Consider the following 24,107-nt stretch of genomic DNA (forward strand, 5'->3'; position numbering starts at 1 on the left):
ATTTAATTTTTAAATTTGCTGGGTTTGCAGTTATTGCATCTTACATCACCGTCTTTATTTCATTTGCTTTATTTCCCTGGGGCTGAGCTTTGCTAGCAAAGTGTCCACCTGCAGGAAAAACACAGCAGGAGCCAGGTGCAGGGAGTAACTCTACTGAGGATCTTTCTGCGAGCCAGGTGAAGATTATAGGAACCCCCCCCAAGTTTCTAAAACCGCACTTAATTCATACTAGCACCCATAAATCTGGATGCTTCTCTGAACTGCCCGGGCTCCCTGACTCTAAAAAATAGGACTAGAAATCTCAAAGGAAAGAGCCGTTCTCACGAGAGCCTCTGCACTTTGTGTGTTCCTTGTGGTCAAAACTGAGAGGTGAAAGAAAGTGTAATGAGCCTGGGCCATGAGCTCGTCAACAGGGATTGATCCAAGGCTCTTTCAGATTGAATTCAGCTGCTGATGAGTTCAGGGCTAAATTGCAGTGGTTTAGATGGAAGGGGCAGTATGAGGACGGGGATACTAAGGTTGACAGGGCTCCTACATGCTCTATTCTGCAAGATATTTCCAATTAGACTTCAGAGGAGTTACAGCAATATCCAGCAATTAATGGGAGTTTTTTCAGTGGATTTCCGGTACGTGCTTTGTGCTGGTCAGGTTGTGGGAAAGGGTTTTTCATCTCAGAGCAGTAGATGAGATCTCCCCAGATCTGCAGCATGTTGCTGTATTCGGGCAAATTCATTCTAGATGCAAAGCTGTGGGTTTGCAAGAAGTTCTGGGCACGTACTTTTGGCCCTGATTATTTATGTCATGCTTAAGATTTGGAGTTTTCTCATGCAGAATTGAAACATTGTGCAAATACACCAATTTACACATCACTTTGTATGGGAAGTTGAATTGTTTCATTTCAGTGGTGTCCTAAATCTGTTGTTTCAAGACAGTAAATCTGCATTTTTTTCTATGTTATTGTTATGCTTCATTTCTTTTGATCAATTTTATTATATCATAATTCACATTGTCTCATACTTCAGATTTCATATCACAATGTTTAGGATCATCTAAACAACATTTTTACTTCATCAGAATGATAAGTTTTGAAATTATTGAACTCAGATGAGGTAGCTGTGTTGAAATAAGCCACCGTGCAATGTCCAATATAGAAAATGTTCAGAATTCCTGCTTCACTGTTTTTTTCATTATTATTATTATTCAGGGTTTTTTCCTGAACCAGAATGAAGTTCCAATGGGAAGTGGCAACATTTCCCAAACAATGGAAATCCCATTTCAAACCAGTTGCAATCTTCTCCCACAGTTTGTCTGGGATTTTGCAGGGAAGAAGTTCCCTTTCAGTATCGGTAAGGTTTGTGAATGAATCCTTGGGATCTCACAACATATTCCTCTTTCCCCAGTCACACGTGGGTATAGGATCCTGCCATTTCCAAGGTGAAGCACTTCACAGGTTTTGACAGCACTCTTTATTTTTCTTTCTGCTGTAGCAACTTCATTTTCCATAATTTTACCATCTGGCACTAAGAAACTGGGTAAACCATCCTTACATAGAGAGAGAGAGTGCTCAGGGGGACTGTTGATCACAAGGCTGGGGTTTCAAAGGATCCACTTATGGATCCTTCCAAAATTCAATCCTTTGGGCAGTGTCCAGGGCTGACAAGGAGCCCTGCTCTCTCATGGGCTGGACCCTGCCTCTTTGTTACCACTGGGGCAATGCTGGCACATGTAACCAAAATCATGCTATCAAATTCCTAGTCCTTCAGATTATGGGCAGACTTAAAAAATGTGAAGTCATCAGAGCTTTTTGGATTTTTATATTAGCAACTTGCATGCAAATACATGCAAATAGATGTAAATAGACAGACACTTTCTGCAGCCCAGGTTATTAAAGGAGCTGCTGCTCATAAGAGGATTTTCATAATAAGGCTAAGGATCCCACAACATCTATTAAAACACAGTTACTGTAAATTACACTAAGTATGGGGTTGTTATCCTTGACAGAGCTTTGCAAAGGGAAGGAGCAGGGAATGAAGCTGTTTCTCCCACATCATCTCCTGTCTCTTCTCTCTTCTTCTTTTGTCTCTTCTTGTTTCTTGCAGCAGCTGGTAGGGCAACTCAGTGCAGAGGAGAAAACAGTTCCTGTGGCTATAATATCCCCTAGGACGGGCCCAGCCTGAGGGGAGGAAACAAAAAAAGCCACTGGCTGGTTTCCACAGGAACACTCAGCGGAGCTCATCCCCTGCTGGGAGGTCTGGTGGCCTCTTGGGCAGGAGCCCCAAGAGGGTGGGCAGAGGGGGATGGCCCCAGCTGTGCCCAAGCAGCCATGACCCTTGCAGCATTATTGCAATCTTGCCTACTCTTTCTGCAGCCCATTCCCTCCTTCCTGTGGTCCTAAACAAGAACGTCCACCACCAGCCCCAACACACGCTCCATCACCAACACCTTCTCTCTTCTTCCCATGTCCCTGTGTCCTGTGCCTTCCCACATTCCTCCAGGTGTATGTTTGGAGGACTCCCCTCACACTAACAGACTGGTCATACTTAGACAAGGAAGCAAATCCCTTGACAGACCTTAAAATAGCCCACAAAACCTTCCCTTGCCTAGACTGTGACCGCTTGTTGCTCTGCACTGGAATTGAAGAGACATACTAGTTCCAGCCCAGGTCCTCCTGTCATCCACTGGAGCGAGCAAGTGGGGAACCAGGACTGTGTCTTCCACTTTTTGTGTGATAATCCACCCAGAACAGGATTACGTTGCCCTGGCAGGGCTCCAGGCTGACTTTCCCCACTGCTCCTCCTGGGAGCACTGGATCCCTTTCTACTCTGATCTGCACGCCTGTGAACAGGCGCGTGCATACCCCTCCACTTGCTAGCACGCACCCACTTACCATCCTCCAGCCTGGGGACTGAGCGTGCCACAGCTTGTGCCCAGTTACACAGAGCAAAGCCTGCAAAACAACGGCTTTAAAACAAAGCATGACTTATTCATCCCTGCAATGTGCAGAGGAAGCAGAGAGACCGCGCACATGTTTTCCCTCGGCCAAGTTCAACCCCTCCATCCTGAGCTCAGAGAGGTCCAGTTTGTTCCACCTCCCTGAGCCACAAGGAACAGCTTGTGTTCCATGCAACCTTTGCTTTTTCTCCCTTGAATAACATCTTCCCAGTCTGTCAGATCTCCCTCTAATGTACCACGGGTAGTTTCTGTCTCCAGCCAGCCTTCTACCCCCTGTTGCCTTTTTTACTGGGGGCTACACACTGCACAGGGGAGAAATATCCTTTGATGTGAGGAAGGGGTAGGACACTGTGGTCCAGGTAAAGCTGGCCCTAAATCCTCCCCTCCTCAACAGTCCAGCCGTTGTTCTCGGTGCTCCTTTGAAGCTGTGTACCTGAGGCTGTTTTATCTGCATCCGCTTTATCTTTCTTGCTAATTCTTCAGGAAATGTTTTGCAGCTTCCTTGGATTTAACTCTGACCAGTCTGGCAGGAACTGTTATGAAACCCAAGTAGGAAACCAGGTCATTGGGGATAAAAATGAAAGCGTGTCCCCGGTTTGCCATGGCTGCGAATAGCTGGGCGCTCCCTGGGGCATGCAGAGCACTCAAGGCATCTTTCAGAGACGGTGAAATTGGGGACTTCACCACCCCGGGCTACTTCAGTGGTCAAGGGGAAGAAAAAGATGTCTCCAGAGGGTTATTCAGAGCACTCACTTTGACGTCCTTCTCTGAACTGCCCTCAGGAGAAGGGACTGAACTGGTGTGGTAGGTGCCTACAGCTGGCTGAAGGCCTGTGAAGATGCCGTCCTGCCCAGCAGGCTGCAATGAGAAGCTGCTATGAAGTGTCTTGTGCATGAGGTCATAGCTCTTGCATCAAACCAAGAGCTCCAAAACCCTCCATCTTGCCATAGCGATGCAGGGGGACCACACGTGCTACATCCTATCTGTCCCCTGGGGTAGCAGAGGCCTCAGGCTCAAACTTTTGAGAGGGAGAAAGAAAGGGAAGCTCTTTTCTTAACTGGCATCCCTATTAAATTACCTATTTCCTAATGAAGAGCTCAAATCTTGGGATTCAGGTGAGGATAGAGACATGAGGTGACAGAAGATGAGTCTGTGAGGAGGAGGAGAGGGGAAGGAGAGGAAGAGACAGCAGGGCTTGAAGTGACATTTAGTTCATTAGCTTTTATTACCGGGAGGCTTTGTAATGAGGAATGTGAAGCAGAGCACACCTGATCAGCTTGTTCCCCTCCAGACCGGAGCTGGAGCAAGCCCCACGTGTGCCCCTCTGGCCAAGTCCTGGACACAGCCCTCATCCAGACCCGGAGGGGGCTGGCAGGGGCCCAATGCTGCACCCCAGTTCTTATTGCCCAATTTGGGTGGCAGATGGGATCTCGTCTGGCCTTCATCTGTGCTTTGCCTTCCTCACACCTTTGCAAGACACGTTGGATCCTGACGGGATGAAGACATTAGCCGGGGTCTCCCTGCTGCTCTCCACAGGAGGCACAGCAGAACCGTATGTTAAGATATCGAATTAGTGCTGAGTGAGTGTCGGGGAGCTCGCACGTCTCTTACCGGGCGAGGTATCTGACAGCATGGCAAGATGTTACAGCGATACCAAACTGTCAGAGGAACTTATTGCGGAATTGTGCCCGCACAGCCAGAGCGGCGGGAGCCACGCTAACCCATTTAGTTTGCAGCGGTGCTGGGGCTCGGAGAGAAGGACCATCTTGCTGTTCCCAGGCGTTTCCAGCACTTTGGTCCTGAGAACCAGACGGGCACGTCATTAACAGGAACTGTTAATGGGCCATAGCCCAGGGGGGCCGTGGGACTCGGACTGCAGGCTCTGCCCTAAGCTCCCTGCACGGCCGTGGAGCAAAACTACACAGTACCTGCTTTTCTGTAGCAGACGTTTTCTCCTCCAAAACTATCCAATCAGATATGCAAATACAGACAAATCCCTGCAGTGCCCTACTGGGACACTATAAGATGATTTTAAGAGACAATGTGGTCCAGTTGCCTTGGAGTCAGGAGTCCTGCCTGTGCCACAGAGCTGCGGTGGCATCGGGCTTGCTCGGCAGGTCCTGTCCACTATCAGCATCACCAGGCTGCTGGTACGGCCATGTGGCTTATGGTTTATTCATGCCCACGAGCTTCCACTGGCAAGAAGGGCTCTTCTGTCCTTCAGTGCAGTAGCGCAATGGATTAGAGAGTGATGAGGAGGTTTCCAGGACCTCACACGCTCAAGGAGCAAAGTCAGAAGAATTTGCATGCTGGCTTTGTGCTTGTGAGGGAAGTCATCTCCTCTAGAGCAACTTGACAGGCTGTGTTCTAGCATGCTTGGCAATAAGGTGACCTCCCACCTTGGCTTGCTCCTGAGGCACAATAGGAAGAGCCACTTGTCTTGCGCCTTTCCCTTGTAGTTTAAAAAACAGCTGTTAGTGAAAGGGAGCTTTAACAGACTGTTGAAAGAGATCTGTAAATTGAAGGAGCATTTGCTTAGGAAATTGTTGGATCACAGTCAGTCCCAGAAGCAGCATTACAGCCGGGAGGCTGGGTTTACTGGGTGAACCAGAACCTGTGATCACAGGACAGCTGCCAAGGAGATTTCCTTATTTGAACTCCTTCTGCACAGGGTCAAGAAATAGAAGAGTTTTTCTCCCTCTCCTTAAAATAATTTTTTTTCATAGAGAAATTCAAGCATTGAAAAATGATTAGTCAAAACTTGGAAATGTTTCTGTATAGAAATGCTACTTCAGTGTCCTGGAGCACTGTCAGTATCTCAGCCACCCTCCTAGACTACCGAGATTACCTAGTAGTCCATCCTGGGCATCCTGGCATGTTCTTGAAGACTTAGAGTGGAGTTCATGTCATTTAGCTTTAGCTATCTCCAAGTTAGGTGTTATAGTTGGTCATTTCAGACTCCTCCCAGAGCTAAAGGAAACCAACAGGCAGCTCTGCACACTCATTCGTCCTACGTATGCTGGACATCTACCTGAGGATGGAAGAAATTACCCTTTGGAGATGCTTTCATCTGATTTAGCTAGTTGACCCTGGTAAGGTAAGCCCAGGTAGATCCAACCTGGGCAGATAAATCTGGTTGGGGAACTATACCCATGGAGTGGATGAAAGGGATGGGATACCCACATTCCCGTTCCCATAAGGCGTTGCTGCAGTAATCAGGAGCAAACACGTATGTTTTAATGCCTCTGTCTAGGTCAGCACTACAGATGTATCCCACACCCTTGTATAAAAGTCCCTTCAGCCATCTCACAGACTACCTATTCAACAGGAAAGATGTAGTAGTAAATTTAAAAGTGTGTCAATTCATATATTTGTTGTATACAAGCAGTAGGTGAATGCGATATAGCTGATATTAGAAGTGGCTAAATTCTGTTTATAAATGTTTGCCCTTGAGTCTTCTGCTAGTAACAGAGTCATAAGCTTCCATACGTTTTTAAATGCTATAGGATTCAAAGATACACACTGGCTTAACACGATTACCTCGACTTCCATTCCTCTTCTTTAATCACTAGACCTCACTCCCAGGGGCTATTTGTAATTCGCAGTTGGAGTTTATGCACTGTCTTTGAACAAAGAAATTTGATTTTTTTTTTTCCTTTTAGTTTCCTCTTAAATCCTGACAGGTTTAAAAAAAAACAACAAACCCAACTCCTAATGCTTGCATGAGAAGCTGAAATTTCTCATGGAAAAGGAGGTACTTCTGGCAAGCTGAACAGAATAATTATATAAAAGCTGAAGGGAAAATAAATCTGACCTGGTTTTGTAATTATTGTTATTTCATTGTTGTTGTTATCATCATTGTCCGAGACAGTGCTCCATTGCAGCAGGCACTGCACAAATAAGAACATCAGCAAAAGTAAAATCATTTATGCAGTGTACTGCATTCAGCAGCAAAATTAAAAAAACCTTTCTTTTATTATTCAAGCACTTGAGCGCATACCAAAATTTCTATTTCCAGTGAAAAATGTTCAAACAAACAAACAAAAAATTTGGAGAAGACATCAGAAAAAAAAAAAGCCTTTCCTGTTTCTCCAAACCTGCCAATTAAGCGTGCTCTTTTGAAGTTAACTATTTCTGAAAGCATTTACTGAAAAATTCCTAACTCAGAATTAAAACTGTGACACAAACCCAAATCACGAGGCTGGTTGTGCCAACCTGCTCGCCTCCCTTCCCAAAGTACCGGTTCAGCTCTGGTGGAGTTTCAGGTGCAGCTGTGTGACATTTCCAAAAAGTTAAAATGTTGTCTTCAAAACAAGGCACATTTTTCAAAGTGCATTCCTTGTTTATTCCAGCAGGTCAAGATTTGGATTTAATTCAGCTTTGATTACACTGCTGATTTAAGGTTTTGGGAGGAAATTTCAGCTTTATTCCACCCAGAAGCATCAAGTGAACCATCTGGCCTACCTAAAGTACCTGTCCTAAGAGGAGATTAATTGCTCTCAGAGCTGCTTGACTCTCTCCGTTGCCTATACGGATAGCCTAGCTCAACTTGGGTTTAGATAACCAAGTTAGGACCAATAAATCTCACCTTTAGTGATGCTAACTCAACCCTCTGGCTGACAACACTTCTGCTCTACTCAACCTTGCTACCAGGTTGGTGGGTGCCCTCGGGCAAATTCGTCACCTCCTCCTATCTCTTTTCCCTTCTGCTGCTCATCTGCCCTGTTACAGCTTCCCTGGGGATCCGTGGCTGGGGGCGTGTTGGGTCTGTTCGGACTGCAGCCATAGTTATAGCAAAAAGCTGAAAAAAATAAAAACCGACTTGCGAGCTGAAATGTTTTTGTCCTCACCACTCACCAGTGGTTATTGCTCAAGAGTGCAAGGGTATGGGCCGCAGTAGGACAGTGCTGGATAATCCACACACAAATTCAGCTTTACCTCTAAGATATCCATATGACTCCCAAGCGCACCGTAAAGTGTTGCTGTTGGTACCTACAGTGAAATATTTAGGCTGGCTTCTTTTCATATAAAGAATGTGATATATTATACAGGCTGTTGCAGAGAAGAGATTCACATATATAAAGTATCACTCACAAGGTTGTTTGCAAGTCGTGGGGGAGGCTGGTGTGATTTTACCAGTAAAATGGGGCCCTGCAGAGCAGAGGACCACAGCCATCGAGCAAACCCTGGGTGGGGTGCAGCATCACTGCAGCAGTTTCAAACCTGGTCCTGGAGTCTTGCTGGAGCATTGAGGTTAAGTTCTCTGCTCCAACAGGGAAAAATATTTTTTTTAATTGCCATGTTGGATGAGGCTTCTTGGCCTTTGATGGCTTCTCTCTGAAAGATGGATTTCAGTGGCTCCAGCAACGAAAAACATATCTAAATACAAATGATACATTTCAGTTTGTAATTGTGCATTAATTAAGGTAGCCAAGCAATGCCCACATTTTGTCAGCAACGAGAAAATATAACAAGCCTCTCAGGTAATGAGTTTCACTAACATGTACAGCAGTTCTCTGAAATAATGAGCTTTGGAAACAATCTGTAGGTGCTGACTAGATATTGATGTTATGAACTCAATGACCCTGTTCCAGGCAGGTCGTGTTTTTCACACAGCATCTTCCCTTCAGGTGCAAGCTTCCTCTCATCGGGGTAGTAATTCAAACACTGCAGTACACCGACACGAACGGAGACATCCTGCTTTGCTGTTGTGCCATACAGCCAGGACCAGAACCTTCTCCCCGAGCCTTCAGTGTTGCGGGTGTTTTGCAGGATGAATTACAGCCTGGTTCTTAACCGCTCCCTCCCTCCCTGTGAGTTTTGACTGCTCAGATTAAACTCAATCATTGAGCAAAGCCAGAATTTAGAGAAGCCCCTGCTGTGTTGCAAGGTGGGATCGTACTTCTGCACTTCTTTTGGTCACTTGGAAAATGATGTTTCAGATAAAAGTCAATCCAGCTCTCTGTGGCTTCTCTTCCCTCAAACTCAGCCAGCTTAGTGCATGCCTGTTATGGAGGGACTTTCGCTTTGTATGTTGGTCCCTCGGTATCCTCAGCTCTTAAGGCTACGTTACACTGAAGGCTCTTTCCTGCCCATTTCGCTTAACAGCTTGCGGTCCAGGGGAAAGGCTGGGAGAGTCTCTTTTGCCCATTTCCCACCACATTTCAACAAAAACAACTCTTAAGAGCCACCGTAAGAAACATTTAGGAGGTAAAAACGTCCACTGGAATCACCAACAGTGATTTGATATTTTCCCCCATGAGGAAATTCAAATCAAGATGCTTTAGAGTCAGACACATCACCTGCCTCATAGCTAAAATAAAGTCAGCTGAAGAGTTTTGTAACCTGTGGTATCTGTGCCTGATTTGCTTTGATTTACTGCAAGTAGCTACTGGCAGGAACACAGACTTTGCTGCCATCTTTCCTGGAGTGAACTGATGCAGCTGTACGCGTGGAAGAGAAAAAGAGCATTTAAGCTTTGGTTTGCTTGACCTTGGGAGGATGGACGACTCTTTGATCATTTGTGAGCCAGGTTTCGCCCAGAGTGTCCTCGCTTCTTCCATCAGACAGAGGAAGCATTTGAACGTGCTCGGTGTGGATCAATGAGGGGATAGCAAAGGAAAAGGTCAGAAAGGGAGAGCGAGGCCTCCCCAGGATGGCGCAGAGCCTTGGCAAGCAAGAGGGCGAAATGGAAAATGTCACTCACAGCAGCAGCGCTCAAAGCCAGGAATTCCTGTAAGGGGATTACACGAGGCAGGAGCAGATGGACCCTCCTGGAAAACAAAACCGTGCAACCGAGGCTGAGCCTGTGCATGCTCCCACAGAGAGGAGATGCAAGCAGAAGAGAGAGCAAGGGCTCTAATCTAATATATGGAGGCAGCTGGAACAAATTCAGGGCTCCTGACCCAGTGCCCAGCAGTGAGCAAGCAATATTTTTAGAGGGGCCTCTCTAACTTGTTCCCACTATGTGTGTGTATCAGAGATAAGAGGGAGTGAGACTGGCATCCGTTTATTTAACTATGTAAACAACTCAGCTGACAGCTAAAATTACAAGCTGCTAGTGAAAGCCTTGCCTTGCATGTTGATCCACCATATACCCATCCCTATCTGCTTTCCTACTGTGCACATAACAAACTTAAATAAAGCAAGAGCTAGAGTCGAACCAGCCTTCGTTACAAAGTCCTACCTTTGCTACAGAGACAGGACTTGATTACAAATACTCTCAAAAGATAACATATACTTTAATTATAATTTTTTTCCTTTCCTGCACCACTCTAATCCACAGAAGCACCCGCAGCTTGGATAAGCTGCCTGTTGCTGTCTCTCTGTAGCACTATCTCTCTCTCCTTTGCTCTCTTACTAGGCAAAATAAACCTTTTCCAGCAACATTGCCGAGAATTATGTTAATACAGAGACTTAGGGACTGTATTCCCAGCTGGTGTAAGCGGAAATAACTGCTGACTTCGGTGAGGTAGAGCCAACGTTGGCCAGTTTAAGACCCCGTTTGCAGGGGTTTCCGCCTGTGCAAAGCCAGTCTAATAGGACACCACCACTCCCACAGTATATCCAAGGGCTGGTGCTACCCTGTCCAGCGTACTTGGCACCAGGGTCAAAAATTATTGCAGGGAAATACCTGTTTTTTAATCTAATGGGAGAGAGATGGACAAAATTACAGTTGAAAATGCAACATTTCTTTTAATTTCCACCAGTTTTCAGTTGGTTTACTTAATTTTTTCAGGTTTTTATGGTCTTTCCCAACCTTGGTATTCTGCGAAAACCTGCTTAAGACTTAGTCCACACGTTATCCCAGAGCAGTAGCTGGTGTGTGTACATATATATATATACACTCCACTTGCAACGAAGGATTGCTTAACCTCCCTGTAAAGCCCATGGATGACGAAATGTCACTTTCCCCAGACTGCCTGTTCCAGTGTCACACTGTCCCTGCTGTTAACAAGTTGTTCTGTCATGAAATTTCAATCCGCTTTTGTTTGTTTTGTCAAAGATGGACAAAGAGATTAGATTGTTTCCTTCTTCTACAGAAGCCTATTTAGATGAAACAAATCAAATTCAGCTAATCCTGAATTCACACTTTTTACGGGGGAGGGGTATGCCTTGCCGCATTTGGATTCTTTAGAAAAAAAAAGAGATTATGTTTTTCACCAAAACAATGAACATTTTTGTCATAGTTAGTGAGCATTTCCAAAAGGAAAATAAGGCATTTTCTGACAATGTCTCCGTCTTCATTCATCAGAGTTGCCAATCCAAAAGCTCTCTAACAGCAAAACGCTTACGGGAGAACAAAAGGCAAGCCCTGTTTTACACAACACCGAACACAGATTCCGATTCTCAAGCAATGGGACTTTTGTTTGAATAAAGGTGGAAAATGGATGCAAGGCTTGTGGCGCTGCCTGTGGTCTGGGCTAGGAGACAGCTGTCACAGAAGCCCATTCTCCTGTGAATGTAGCTAAATAGGTCATGTCTCCAACAGCCAGAAGTTCATCGTTGAACAATGAAAGTAGCAAGTTGAAAGAGGGAATTTAATGAGGAAAGAAGAAGGGTAGAAAGAATTCAGATGAGCGAAGAGAGACAGGAGCAGCTGGTGTGTTACAGCTGTTTGAGAAAAAGTGTTTTCTATCTCAAAAAAATTCAGAATACATGGATATCTTTTGGACTGCAAATTTTTTTTTTTTTTTTTTTGCAAAACTTAAAATAAGCAAAAAACCCCCACCCAACCAAAAACCCTGCCTTCTCTTCCCACTGGACTAAAGCCAAGCAAGAGGGAGGAAGAAAATGAGAAGGATATGCAAAGAATCAAAATGTTCAGTGATCAAAATTGGAGATATTTTAACCCAAACAACAGCTTTCTGCTAAAATTCTCACTTTGGTTAAAAAGCTGTTCCATGCTTAAATATACACAGAGTAGGAGAGAGAGGGATTTCAGCTAGAATTATTTTAACCAGTTCAGTATGTTTTCTCCTGCTGGCGTCTTCCATACTTCAAGAATTTGGAGAAAGATTAAAAAACCTGCAACTCCAAAGAAATGTGAAGATCAGATGAACTGGTTGTATTTGTAATTATTTGCCTTTATTGTGAAACATCAAGAAACAGTCCTCACTGAAAACCACCTGCAACGCATAATGATGCAAAGAACTGACAGAGTATAGAAAGTCCTACGTGTCCCTCCGTAATCCAGTGAAAATCATTAGTGAGCGCTTTAACTTGCCCCGCCACAGCTTTAAGTCTCCTAATCATATCAACTCCCGAGCTTTGCTAGCCATTTTGGAAACATGATTTATCTTGGGATTAAACTATAGTCATCCTCCTTCTACTCTAATTTTTAAAAAGCACCTCCTATGAACTACTAAGAAGCCATTCTTACAGTTCAATTTCCCAGCCATTATTATATTAAGAAATATCACCTCAGTTCAAATGGCTTCAATTTTCTATTCCTGAATAACCTAAAGGATGAGGGGTGACCTTGCTTTATATCAAATCAAATGTGATGCAATGGTAGAGTTTAAATCCCAGACAGTTCATCAGCCAACTCCAACATCTCCACATTTATTAGTGAAATGAATGTCTAAAATTGTCTAAAATTTGGTAGTGGGGTGATAAAGTGAGTATTACACTTTTGTCAGCAGAGGCCTGGCGGTGGTGCAGACGTGCCTAAGTTAGACACATCGAGGTGCGCCCTGTGGAGCCCATGAAGACCATCTATCTGGTGCTGCAGGGTATGGGGCAGAGATCCTTTGGCTGCTGTCAGACCCTGCTCTGGGACTGGGAGAAATGTGAAAAGGCCGTTGTTGCACTGAGGTGTCACAGCTGACCTGCCAGTGTGGGCTAACATGACCCACCACCACCCTGAGCTGGCTCTGTCGCTCTTGATGAGGGCTCGTCTCGTCATTGCTGGTGCCCATGCGAACAAGGATGAGGACACGCTGTCTTACGAGACCCATACTCTCTCTGTGAACCTGCTCAGGCCTATGGCTACCCTTTGTGAGATGTAACACACTGACAAACGGAGATATCCCACTCTTGGATTGAGTTCAATAGCCGTGAATCAAGCCAGCAATCAATCCATGAGACCCGGACACTGAATCCCTAAAGGCAAGTACGCACATACAGGACACACAGCCCACATGCAGATCTGTGGTGAAGGGAAGAAGGCAAAATCTCCAGGGAGGCATTGAATAAAGATGAAACGTGCCACCAAAAGGGTCTTTAGGTTCACAGAAGTAGCTGGAAGGACCATCAGAGAGCAAAGGGTTTGGATGGGCATGGCCTGGAGTGAGAAAGTGCTCCGACAAGACCCCAAGAAAAATTCATGTTTGATTATCCCTAGCATGTGCTCAGCCCAGTATGGATTTGCATCAGCTGGACTGCGTTTCTCTCTGTCAAATCCAGACTCCCGTTCAAGATAACAGGAGGCACTGCAGTTCAGTAGCTCCATGGCAGACTGATCAGCAGAGGCCTGATTTATAATCCAGACTCCATCCACAATGTTCTGTGTCGTCATTTGTATTTTGCTTGGGCTCTTCCTCCTGCCCCAAAATTTCTGCCTGACGTATTTGCATTGCAAATTGTTTGGTCTAAGCTCTGACTTTAAGGATGCATTTGTCCAGCACCTAATCCAGCAGCAACCTCAGTATCTTATCATCCATTGTGTATCTCTAAAGTGAGGCCCCAATCTTTAATTTATAGATCTGTAGAGAGGCCCTGATGTAAGCTTCTAGGCGGTAATGGCTATATAAATCATAGCAACGATAAGCTTATTGCCAACAAGGTTTTCCTGATATTCAGCCTGGATTTTCCCTTTCTTAATTTAATCCCATAACTCTTCAAAATGCTCCAACGACCTGCCCCATTTAATCCTAACCCTCCTTTGGGTTTGTGGCATACAATTTAGAGTTGTCCAGAAAACACATATTCCATTCAACGATATAATTACAGCTTCAAAATGCATTTTCATTATGTGTTTGAACAGAAGGGAAACCGTCTAAACTTGGTATTGAAGAACTGAGGCAGGGAGAGTTACTATACAGGGTTCAGCTCTGAGCCCTAAATGGACAGTCAAGACCTGGACTTTTCCCACCCACTTTCTCCCGGAGTATGCATCTAAGACTCCTGGCCCAGAGCCACCCTTACCTGTTCCCTTTGTCCAAAAGACCTGGTGATACAAAAAACACTTTTTTTGGTAAAAGTGCTTTTTGCAAGAAGAGCAGATTTATATTTACATGTTTATAACAGATACATTCCCTGCAACATTTCCACTTTAAAAACTTCTCTTTCTACCATAGAAATAAATGTCTCCCCAACAATTCCCCGCAAGTGCCACCTCATTTCTTCCTAACACTCTTCCTGCCCTGCCCCCATGACATCCAAGAAAGCTGTGCACAGCCCAGTCTTACATTTTCCCTTTCAATTCCCATGAGAAATTTTTTTTGGCTTAAAAATAAAAAGAAATCTCCAAAGCATTTCCATTAGCAATATTGTGTTTTGTTCCAGGCATTGCATTAGGCAGAAAAGGAGCAGAAATGGCAAAACACTATTACCAGCCTACAAAGAGTGATGAATTACCTATATTTTCTAGATGATTATTCAAAGTATGCCTGGGTTCTCAAACGTTTGCTAGATGTTTGCTCTCTCCTTATGCATTTCAAGCATCATGCAATGTTGTACACGTGCAATGAGAGGCAAGGGCAAGACCTGAATGTTTTACTGTAAAAATCACTTAGCCGGGAATTTGATTTCCTTCAATTTTCTGATTTTTTTCCACTAGGGAGCAACAACCATATTGTAACTGAACTGACAATCATAGTGTCTTACTTAAAATGAAATTGTCAAAATATTGTGTCAGGAATCCTGTATAAAGTGATTTCTTTGGCTGTCACTCATACTTGCCATCCTAAAGAGTCTGGTTACTATTAACAAAGATACTCAACATATAAATAATCGCAAAAAATAGATACAGCTAAAGTTAGGAACACCCAGAAATATTAATAGCAGCTGTAATCTAACCTTTGAGAAGATGTTTAGGGGGGGGGAAAAAAGATGAAAGCAAGAAAAACCAAATTAAAGAATAATGTAAAAAACAAATCTTTTGAAACATATTAAATTTAATATTAACAGTTAGCAAATGCCATTAGCTCTGTCCTCATATACCATCTAATTATATGTTTGTGCTGTGCAAATAATGATAACAACGCAGTGTGCTCCAATTTATGCCCATTTTTACAGTGTATAATATCATTACAGAGCCGTAGCATTTTAGCAAAACGAGATCTTCCATGTCTGTGTTAGTAACTGAAGAGCTGGTCCACTGTGTACTGCAGGCGTTGTTACAAACCATCACTGGCAGATGCAGCGCCCTGCTCCACGCTGGATGATGTTACGCTTTGAATTGACTTGTGCCTCTGCTAATCTGTGCGGTCTAAGGATAAAAACCCTGAATGGAGAGAAATTTAGCCAACACTTGGACACGTGCAACCCACCGTGACTGCTCTGTGCTGTGTGTTTGAGGTGTGAGAGAGAAGCTTGGTTTTCTCGATCCAGCTGTAACAGCTAATGCCTCCATGAGCTCCAGTCCCAAGGACAGTGCCCGCTGTAGCTGCCAGAATGAGCCTTTCTCCCACGCAAAGCAATGACAACAGATGTCAAAATGCAGGGAGGGGGTAGCCTCTACCTCCCCCACACGCCAGGCCTTCCAAGTTACTACACCTACAATGATGTCCTATGAAGCCAACGAGATTTTCCCATCAGCTGCTAAGCTGACCTTCTTGCGGTCACCTTTCACCTTGGCGGCCAGTGCAATTTTGCTGCCTTCCCGCCGAAGTGGTGTAATAATCGTGCAATGTGATTTAAGTAATAAAGAAATTTCTGTACATGCTGTTTGGTTTCTGGAGAGCTGGGAATAGCAAAGGCTCAAGTTGCAGACAAGTGCATTAATCTTTTCAGCTTTCCTGGAATGAAACATCAGAGGCTTTAACCTATTCTTTATTGCTATTCCAATGCCCTGGATGGTACTTTTAAAAATAAACCCCTGAAAGAAGGCAGGAGGGGAAAGGGGGACGATAATGAAAGCTGTTCATTAACATACTGTACAATCCTCAACCTCTGAAAAATAGAGAAAATAAAAAATTTCTGATTATTTGATTAAGAGGCTGGCAGTATTCAATATTCTTCTGGAAGCTCCGGCTCCCAGAGTCAGGGGTAAAAGAGATTTCAGCTTCTTATTTTAAAGAAAAGATAATGTTTTGACTTGCAGGACTGAAGAGTGAGACCAAGCAGCACACGAAGGCCAAGGAACCCACTGGAAAAGCAAAACTGAACCTCACTATTGATTTGTATTTATGAAATCTTATTATTTTTAAAGCACATTACCCTCGTGATTTGGGGGCCTGCCTGAGGTTTTTGAAATATCCAGACTGGTGTTTCCAAGAAAACTCTGCCAGGACAGAAACCTAATATAAAATTTTCTCATTATTTTATCTGTGTTTACCACTATTGCTCACCCTGTTAGTACCAATGGAGATCATATAAAATATACTTCTAGGTACATGAAGGAAAAAAGGATTTATCTATAGAACTTAACCAACTTTGTGAGCTTCTGTCAATTTTATGGTCACAAGTGGGATTAAAAATTAAAACTTTCTGTTATAAATCCCCTAGCTTGAGCCACCAGTGTTCAAGGAGGGCTGCCAGCAGCCGAGTTAATATTAGTTCTGTATGATCTGGTATGTATGAGCTGGTAAAAGTGGTGGGTCGGTTCCTCGGAGTGGGACAAGGTCTGTTCAGGTTATGGCGGGAGAACATAGGCGAAATTTTACTGTCTAAAAAGAAAGGCTTGCTCCTCTTTGGAGGTGGTGACACACACAAGCTGGAAGTTCAGCAGCTTGATTTCTTCTGCTTGTGCTCATGTGCCACCACCACAAGGAGCAGCAAGCCCTTGGGAATTGTGGCCAGGCAGGAGGGTTTTCAGAGAAGGCAGTCACATCACAGGAGTTGCAACATTAACTTTTTTAACGAAAACTGAAAAGATGTGTGGTGGAGGGTGGCGAGAATGAATATTCCTGAGCTTGTTAAAATTCCAGTCCTCATCTTTCGAAGGCCTCGGTTACTGATTCAAACATCCATCAATCGCACAGAATCGGGAGGTATCATAGCTGGCTGTAATTGCAGAGATGTGTGTTACAGCAATTACAGCACCTGGTGCACCCTCATCCAAGCAGGTGGAAGAATTAATGATGAGTGTTTTTTGGCTTTCCAGCATCCTGGAGAGGTTTCATAGAGGTTTGCTTCCACCAGGTCTCAGAGTCTGTGTTCTGCTGTGCCATGCTGATATCTGAGAAGATCCTGAATGGGATTATCTGCTCAGATCTGAATAAAACGCTGCCTGGCATTCCCTTGTTACCAGCTCAGTGGTTGTCTCAGAGAAGCATGGCAAGGAATGGAAAGGGAGTTTGCAACAGAACTGGAGAGTAAAGCCCAAGTTTTTGCCTGCTTTCCTCAGAAAAGGAAGCCAAGAGCAGAGAAGCAGAAGGGCTGGGACAAGCCGTGAAATTTATATTCCTAAAGAAGTCTCCAACTCTCTGCTGGAAGTTGTTTCCCCGTGGCTGAGGTGGGGCAACTGTCTCAGTGTTTGCTCCTAATCCATGCAAATGCAAAGTAATCTGGGGTCTCGGTGTCCCATCCTCAGTGCTCACTTGAAGCCCCCCGGCTGCACCCTGCAGCTGGCCTTTCCTCTCCCTGGAGGCTCACAAGCACAAACGAGTCTGCTCGGGTACCTCTCTATACTTGACTCATCTCAGCAATAGGAGGAGTTCAGATCTAAACAAAATGAGGACACACGGTGTAGGAGTACTCTGATAATGTCAGAGACCTCCACTGGCTGCTCCCCACACAGTTGAAAAGGCAGATTTTTGGGTTTACAGGAGTCAGCTTTGCTGTCAAACAGTGGGAGGTCCAGTCTGAACAAGTCATACCCCTTAGTCAGTATAGATGGCACCTTCGGAGGGCAACTTATACTATCCTAAACATAGCATTTGAATTAAGTAGGATGAACTAGCTACCTTCTGGAACTGCTTATTTTTCTACTGGACATTATGAAAGTTCAGACAGCAAAACCAGAGATACTCAAATTTTAGGACAGATTAATACCTTCCTTGTAGTTCTAAATCACCAGTTCAACAAGCCCATGGGTGCAGCTCCTACAGACTTCTTACAACAAAGCCCATACTTAAGTCTTTCTAAACTGGGCTGAAAAGAGTTAAATGAGTTAAATCTTTGCTTTCACCGTCTCCCAGGTGAAGCGAAAGGTACCTTAGATGCTTGTCGTAATGGAGAGTGATTATGGGAAGTGAAATTATGGTAATTGTATCTTCTGTTCCAACAGGTATTCTGAGGAAGCCAACGTTTTAGATAATTAGTGTTATTTTGTGCAAATAGCTGAGAGGATACAGGAGGAAGCAAGGTGATTCTCCAACAGGCGTGTATTAGCTAACATTATGGGTTTGACTGAACCTACTGAAAAGTTCCCCTTTAGAAGAAGGAGTGAACTGGCACATGACAGCCTCTCTGCCAGGTGGGGAAAGGGGAGGGTGCATCCAGCAATTCAGGTGTTTGATTTAACCAACATCTACTGTAGTGTTCTTTTTTCTCCCCAAATTCAAAGCTTCTCAGTCTGACATTTTAGCTGCCTCGAGCCTTCTCCATCTCAGGCTCTTGTTCACATGTTCAACTGGAACAATTAAATACAATAGGAATGGCATTTTTACTGGTATTTCTGCCCTTCCAGTGTTGAGAACAAAGAAGACAGACTGAAAATAAAGGCAAAATAAAAGTAAAGGATTATTTTCATCTCTGAATCTCTAGCGAGGTTTGAATTGTGTTTTCAATAAGATTCCAGTCTGAACAAATCTTGCTCTTCCTTCTTGATGCTGCCTTTCTCTGTAATACCATTTCACACTTCAGTTCTGTAACCTTGACTTTGCAGAGGGTAAAAGTGCCCATGTGAACCACATGGCCTAGATAAGCCAATGGAAGTACAGAGGCAGCTTGTCCAGGACATTCTGTATTCACAAAAGGCGAAATTCAGCTTCATACAGAGAACAAATGAACTTTAGATAGACTCAAGCTGACACATCCCTGAAAGCTGTTGAGCCATGACAGGTCAAGGCATTACCTTTCATCAGCTGAGCTGCACAGGAGCTCTAAGCCACCCCACGAACTGCTGGCTTAACTACATTTCATGGAGCTAACACATTTTCTTTGCAACAAGATGGACAAAGAGCATGCAAACAGCTTGTTACCGTGTCTGTCTTGTTAGTCAGTAACCCATTAAGCCATGGTAACGCAAGGACTTTGATTCATAGCCACCATGCCTTCTGCAGGGAAAAGGCAGGGAATTTCAGCCAATCCCTTCCCATACAAAGTGGTGAAAAAAAAAGTCCCGAAGTCAGCTTTGATTACTGTTTGAACTTCCCGTCTGGCAACATCAAGGTTTCTACAAACAGGAAAAATGGCTCAGTCACTATCTTTGTTGCAGGTAGAAGATAAATAAATGAGCAGGAAGCACATGTGGGACCATGAACCATGCAACATTTGGCATCAGAAACGGGCTTGCTGGGTTGAACTACTGCCACTTTGATATTATAAATCTCGTTCACACACACCTAGAAAAAACAAAGTATCTCTCCCCCAGGCCTTCCAGATTTTGGAAAGAGATTGTTTCCAAGCATCGCTTTCATCTGGTGCAAAGAACCTGATCCTCTTGTGTAAGTACCAGAGAGCCTTGGAGTTACAGCAATGTGCTTCAGGTGGGAACCTGCCTCCTCTGTGCTCATTCATAACGGTGTGGTCCAGGCAGCTGGCATCGACAGGAGGTCTCCTGCAGACTTCAGTTGTCTTTGACACTCCCACTTGTTTTGACAGGAGTTTGTGCAAGTGGGATCTGAGGGTCTGAGTCAGAGTGCAGCCCAGGAACCACCGTCTCAAGGGCTGTGCAAAACTGGCAATTGCTGTCCCATGCAAAATTTTCACTTTAAGTGTCTTTCCTAGCTTTCTCAGCAGCCTGGTCATTGAAGTCCTTCAGGGTGTCCATCTCCAAGAGCTCTGTCATGCCTAGAAGAGCCTAAACCGTGGCTCTTTCTATTGTCCATGGAGCTGGACCGACAGCTCAGAGAGCCCTGCACCTTGTGGGTGGGCTAACATCTTCTGGAGGTACTCTTCTCTCCACATGCTCATGCTGAGAAAGCCTATGGAGGCTGGACACCTTATTTAGATCTTGCAGCTAAATCTATAATGTTACATGACATGAATCTGGGCAGAAGTGTGGAACCTCAGCCCCTGGGAAGGAAGTCCAGTGGATTTAAGAGAATTTCTGCATCGTCTCAGGCAAAAGTCGTACTGAAATGCCTAAAAATCCTGAGGACATGTGATGTGCCTGCACCCTCTTTTCATGCGTGTAAACGGAAGCAATAGGGGTTCGGCAGAAAGGAATCACATATCTCTTAAAAATAACGTTAAGGCCTTGATATCCCAGGACAGCCTTTCATTGAATCATAGAATCATAGAATTATTAAGGTTGGAAGAGACCTCCAAGATCATCGAGTCCAACCGTCAACCCAACACCACCATGCCCACTAAACCATGTCCCTAAGCGCATTGTCCCTAGGCACATTGCTGGCATGTGCCACTGCAGTTAACACCACACGAATTGGCTGGAGCTCACCAAAAAATATTTGTCATGCTTGTGAGAAATTAATTGCTAGTTTTACATAATTGGCTTCCTAACAGTCTGCATTTCTAAAAACAAAATGACCTGCAGCACAGTAGCAAATTTTAAAATTTTAAGTAAATAAGTGATTTCAGTTAAAGAGATCAATGAGATGAAATGATTCATTAAGGACCTATTTTGCAGAGTTTTGAGGAACACTTGCTAGAAAAACCTGAGCGATTAGGGTGGGTTTTTTTCTAATTTGGGGATGGATGGTAGCAAATGCCTAAAGCTCTGCCGAAACTGCCTCCACATCCACCACTGGGTCCTACAGAGCACCACGCCATCTCCCCCCCATGTGTATGGGACATGAGGAAGAGGTCGGGGAGTAGAGGAGACAACCTGGTCCATGGAGCCTTTCTTACTCCCTGTAGGTGGTCAGGGGAGGCACACTGCAAAGGAAATCTGAGCTGATGGGAAAAAAGAACCAGTAATGAGAATAGCAGAGTTCTCCAACTGGCACATGAGCTTCATTCTCACAGTGTGCAAGTTGTGATCTTCTGTGCCAGATCATCGGCAGAGGTTGGGGATTTATTATTTTAGACCATGGGAGTTAGAGGAGTAACTCCATTGCCTGGCAGCAGCAGTAATGCCCGTGGAAATCAGCCACAGCACAGCGCAGGACACAGGCCTATGTTTTGCAGCGTTAAGATAAGCATGAATAATAAAGGCATTGTTCATCTGATGTGCTAAAATGTATTCACAGAAGTACAGACAGTTTGTACGGAGCCACTTTTTATAATCATGGAGCCAGTTTTGGTAGGCATGAAAACTTTAGGTGTGCACACACGGTTTTCATGCTTATAAGCATAATTAATACTTTTATAATTCTCAGTCCATGAAATTTTTTTGTGTGTGTTAGGGACTTAGTCACCCACAGCCACTAATGTACATGTGCACGCGCGCACATATATATACACACATATTTGTGCATAGAGAGCTTGAAACGTACTGACAGAGATCTTGAAACTGTGTATGCGCTGCATGTAGATGTTGTATTGCTACCACTCTCCTGCTGCATATATTCAAAATGTGGCTATAGCTCTGCGAAGAAGACTGGTGTGTCAATTCCCAGCAGATCTTCTCTGTCTTTATCTTTAAATCACTTCGGTTGACTTTAAGGGTAGTTTGGCTTTTAGCCCTACAGAGCTGAACCTGGCAGAGAGTTACTGAGATGATATCCCACTGTGCTGCTGCCTAAATTTTATATATCATAGGAATTTTCAAAAGTGTCTAAGTGACTTAGGAACTAGACTTTGCAAAATCTTTTGGAAGTCTCACCTATAAGACACTGTCTGCTGGCAATGAAGCCTAGGGCTTAAAAAACAGAGCTTGGATTTTTTTAGATCTCATGAAAGAGAACTTGTGGTCCTAGAAATTAGGAAAACAATATTCTGACCTTAAAAAGCAGTGCACGACTCCAAAATCATGGAGGAAAAATTAATAGAGACCTCTAGGATGCCAAGTTTACGGTCATTTGTTTTGGCTGTGTGCCTAAATTTGAAAAAGATATATTCCAAGAATATCCTTTAATTAACTGCCTAAAGAGCTCAAAGCTAACAAACAAAGGAAAAATAATTTTCTCAAAGCTTTGTAGCGGTTCCTTTTATGTGTCCTGTTAAACATTAACATCTGTTTGCAGAGCTACAAGACTTCCTCCCTCTCCTCAGACACGGTCCCTTCTACGTTCACAGCGAAGCCCCCCCTCTTTTCTCAGTCAATCCCTATTTCCAGCGAAGCTCCACCTTCCACCTAAACTCCATCTTTTATTTCCTGGGATCAACTGGTAGACGTCTGCTCCCAGGTTTAGTCTGGCCTTCCTCCAGCGAGCAAGAGGATTAATAACTGGAATAGAGCTGTATCTCTTCTGCTTATGTAGTAAAGAATAAAACAAAAACTAATGGTTATTTTCAGATAGCCTGACAGTGATTAATTGCTGTTCCAGCAGATGCTCCAAATAAAATATGTTTTACCATCCCTGATTTACTGGGTGCAGAGAGACTAAGAGGAAACACATTGCAGGACTGGGAGGGGGACAGCACCTACCTCCAGCCGGTGCACAGAGCCAGCATGCCAGAGGGATAAACCACCACTATTGAAAATAAAAGTGAAAAGCACAGATGACTGTTGTGTCAGCCCTCTGGAGAGGTGACAGAGGGGGTGGCGGGAGAGATAGAAGGTCTCGGTCCAGTTGACGGGAATGTAAAAATGAGAGCGGGGGGGAGGAAGGCAGGGGGGACATGGGGAGCGTTTTACGACGGCATCAGTCATGTAATAACACTATGTTTTTGTATGTTTGCAGATGGGAAGAGATAACGATCTGGTTTATGAACAGGGAGAATCAGTCAGACATCGCCACTGTCATATTAAGAATGTGGACTGTTTGCTTGATACAGTGTATGATTAAGCGACAAGACAGGGATATCTAGAAACCATCATCCAGGCAGCTAACCATCCATCTTTCTGACTTGTGTGAGAAGCAAATTAAAAAGCCTAAGTTTTTTCTTTTTGTGTATGTGTGTGGTTTTGCAAAAGCTGTCACACTGGGTGCATTAGGCTCTGAGGTCTGATTAGAAAAGGTGAAGGGGAGAACAGCCCTTTGGGCAACCGCTGCTGGAGCAGGAGAATATTCATGGCCAGCTAACGCATCAGAGCCTTAAGTATGGGCATGTCGATGTGGCATCCCTGGAGGAGCTTGCCTCTACTGGCCAAAGCTGACATCTGGAAGTGGAAGTGCTCATGCAGTAGGTGATTCCTGTTTTGACCGACTACAAAAAGGCTTTAGGTCCCGATTCATCTACCCGTTCGCTCACTGCATAAAAAAGGCAGGGTTCTCCATACTAAAGCTGAAATGCATGTGTGTGCACTAGGGCATAGCACGGTTCCTGCCACACATGGGCCTGATCCAATGCCCAGTGATGCCAAAAGGAGGTTTTCCATGGGCCTTAGATGTCTCTGCATAGATTCCTACTAGACCAGAGAAAGACATGTACCAAATTTCCTCCTTTCTCCAAGGCAGCTTTGCTTTTCTAACAATCTGTTTTATAATAAGTCATCCAGGTTCTCCTTTTCCTCCACTACAGGATACTCATGATTGTAGGAGATAAACTATGAGGAACAAAATCCCTACTTGATCATTAGAGCATTCCTAGGCTCTTTCATGCACATTTGCAAAAGTCTTTTTACAAAATCTTTCTACCTTTGGAGCTATTTTCTGAGACCTGGAGGGTTAAAAAAAAAACCAAACAACAACCCTACAAATGTCTCACAAGCACGCTCAAGGCCCCTATTAACTTTTCTACTTTCCCTGCAGTAATTGTTTCTGTCTATTTTAATTTCACCTTGGCTGAGAGGAGCTCAGATGTTGCTGCAGACCGAG

This window comes from Pygoscelis adeliae, unplaced genomic scaffold (genome assembly GCF_000699105.1).
Source record: "Pygoscelis adeliae isolate BGI_AS28 unplaced genomic scaffold, ASM69910v1 Scaffold513, whole genome shotgun sequence".
NCBI classification, from domain to species: Eukaryota; Metazoa; Chordata; class Aves; order Sphenisciformes; family Spheniscidae; genus Pygoscelis; species Pygoscelis adeliae.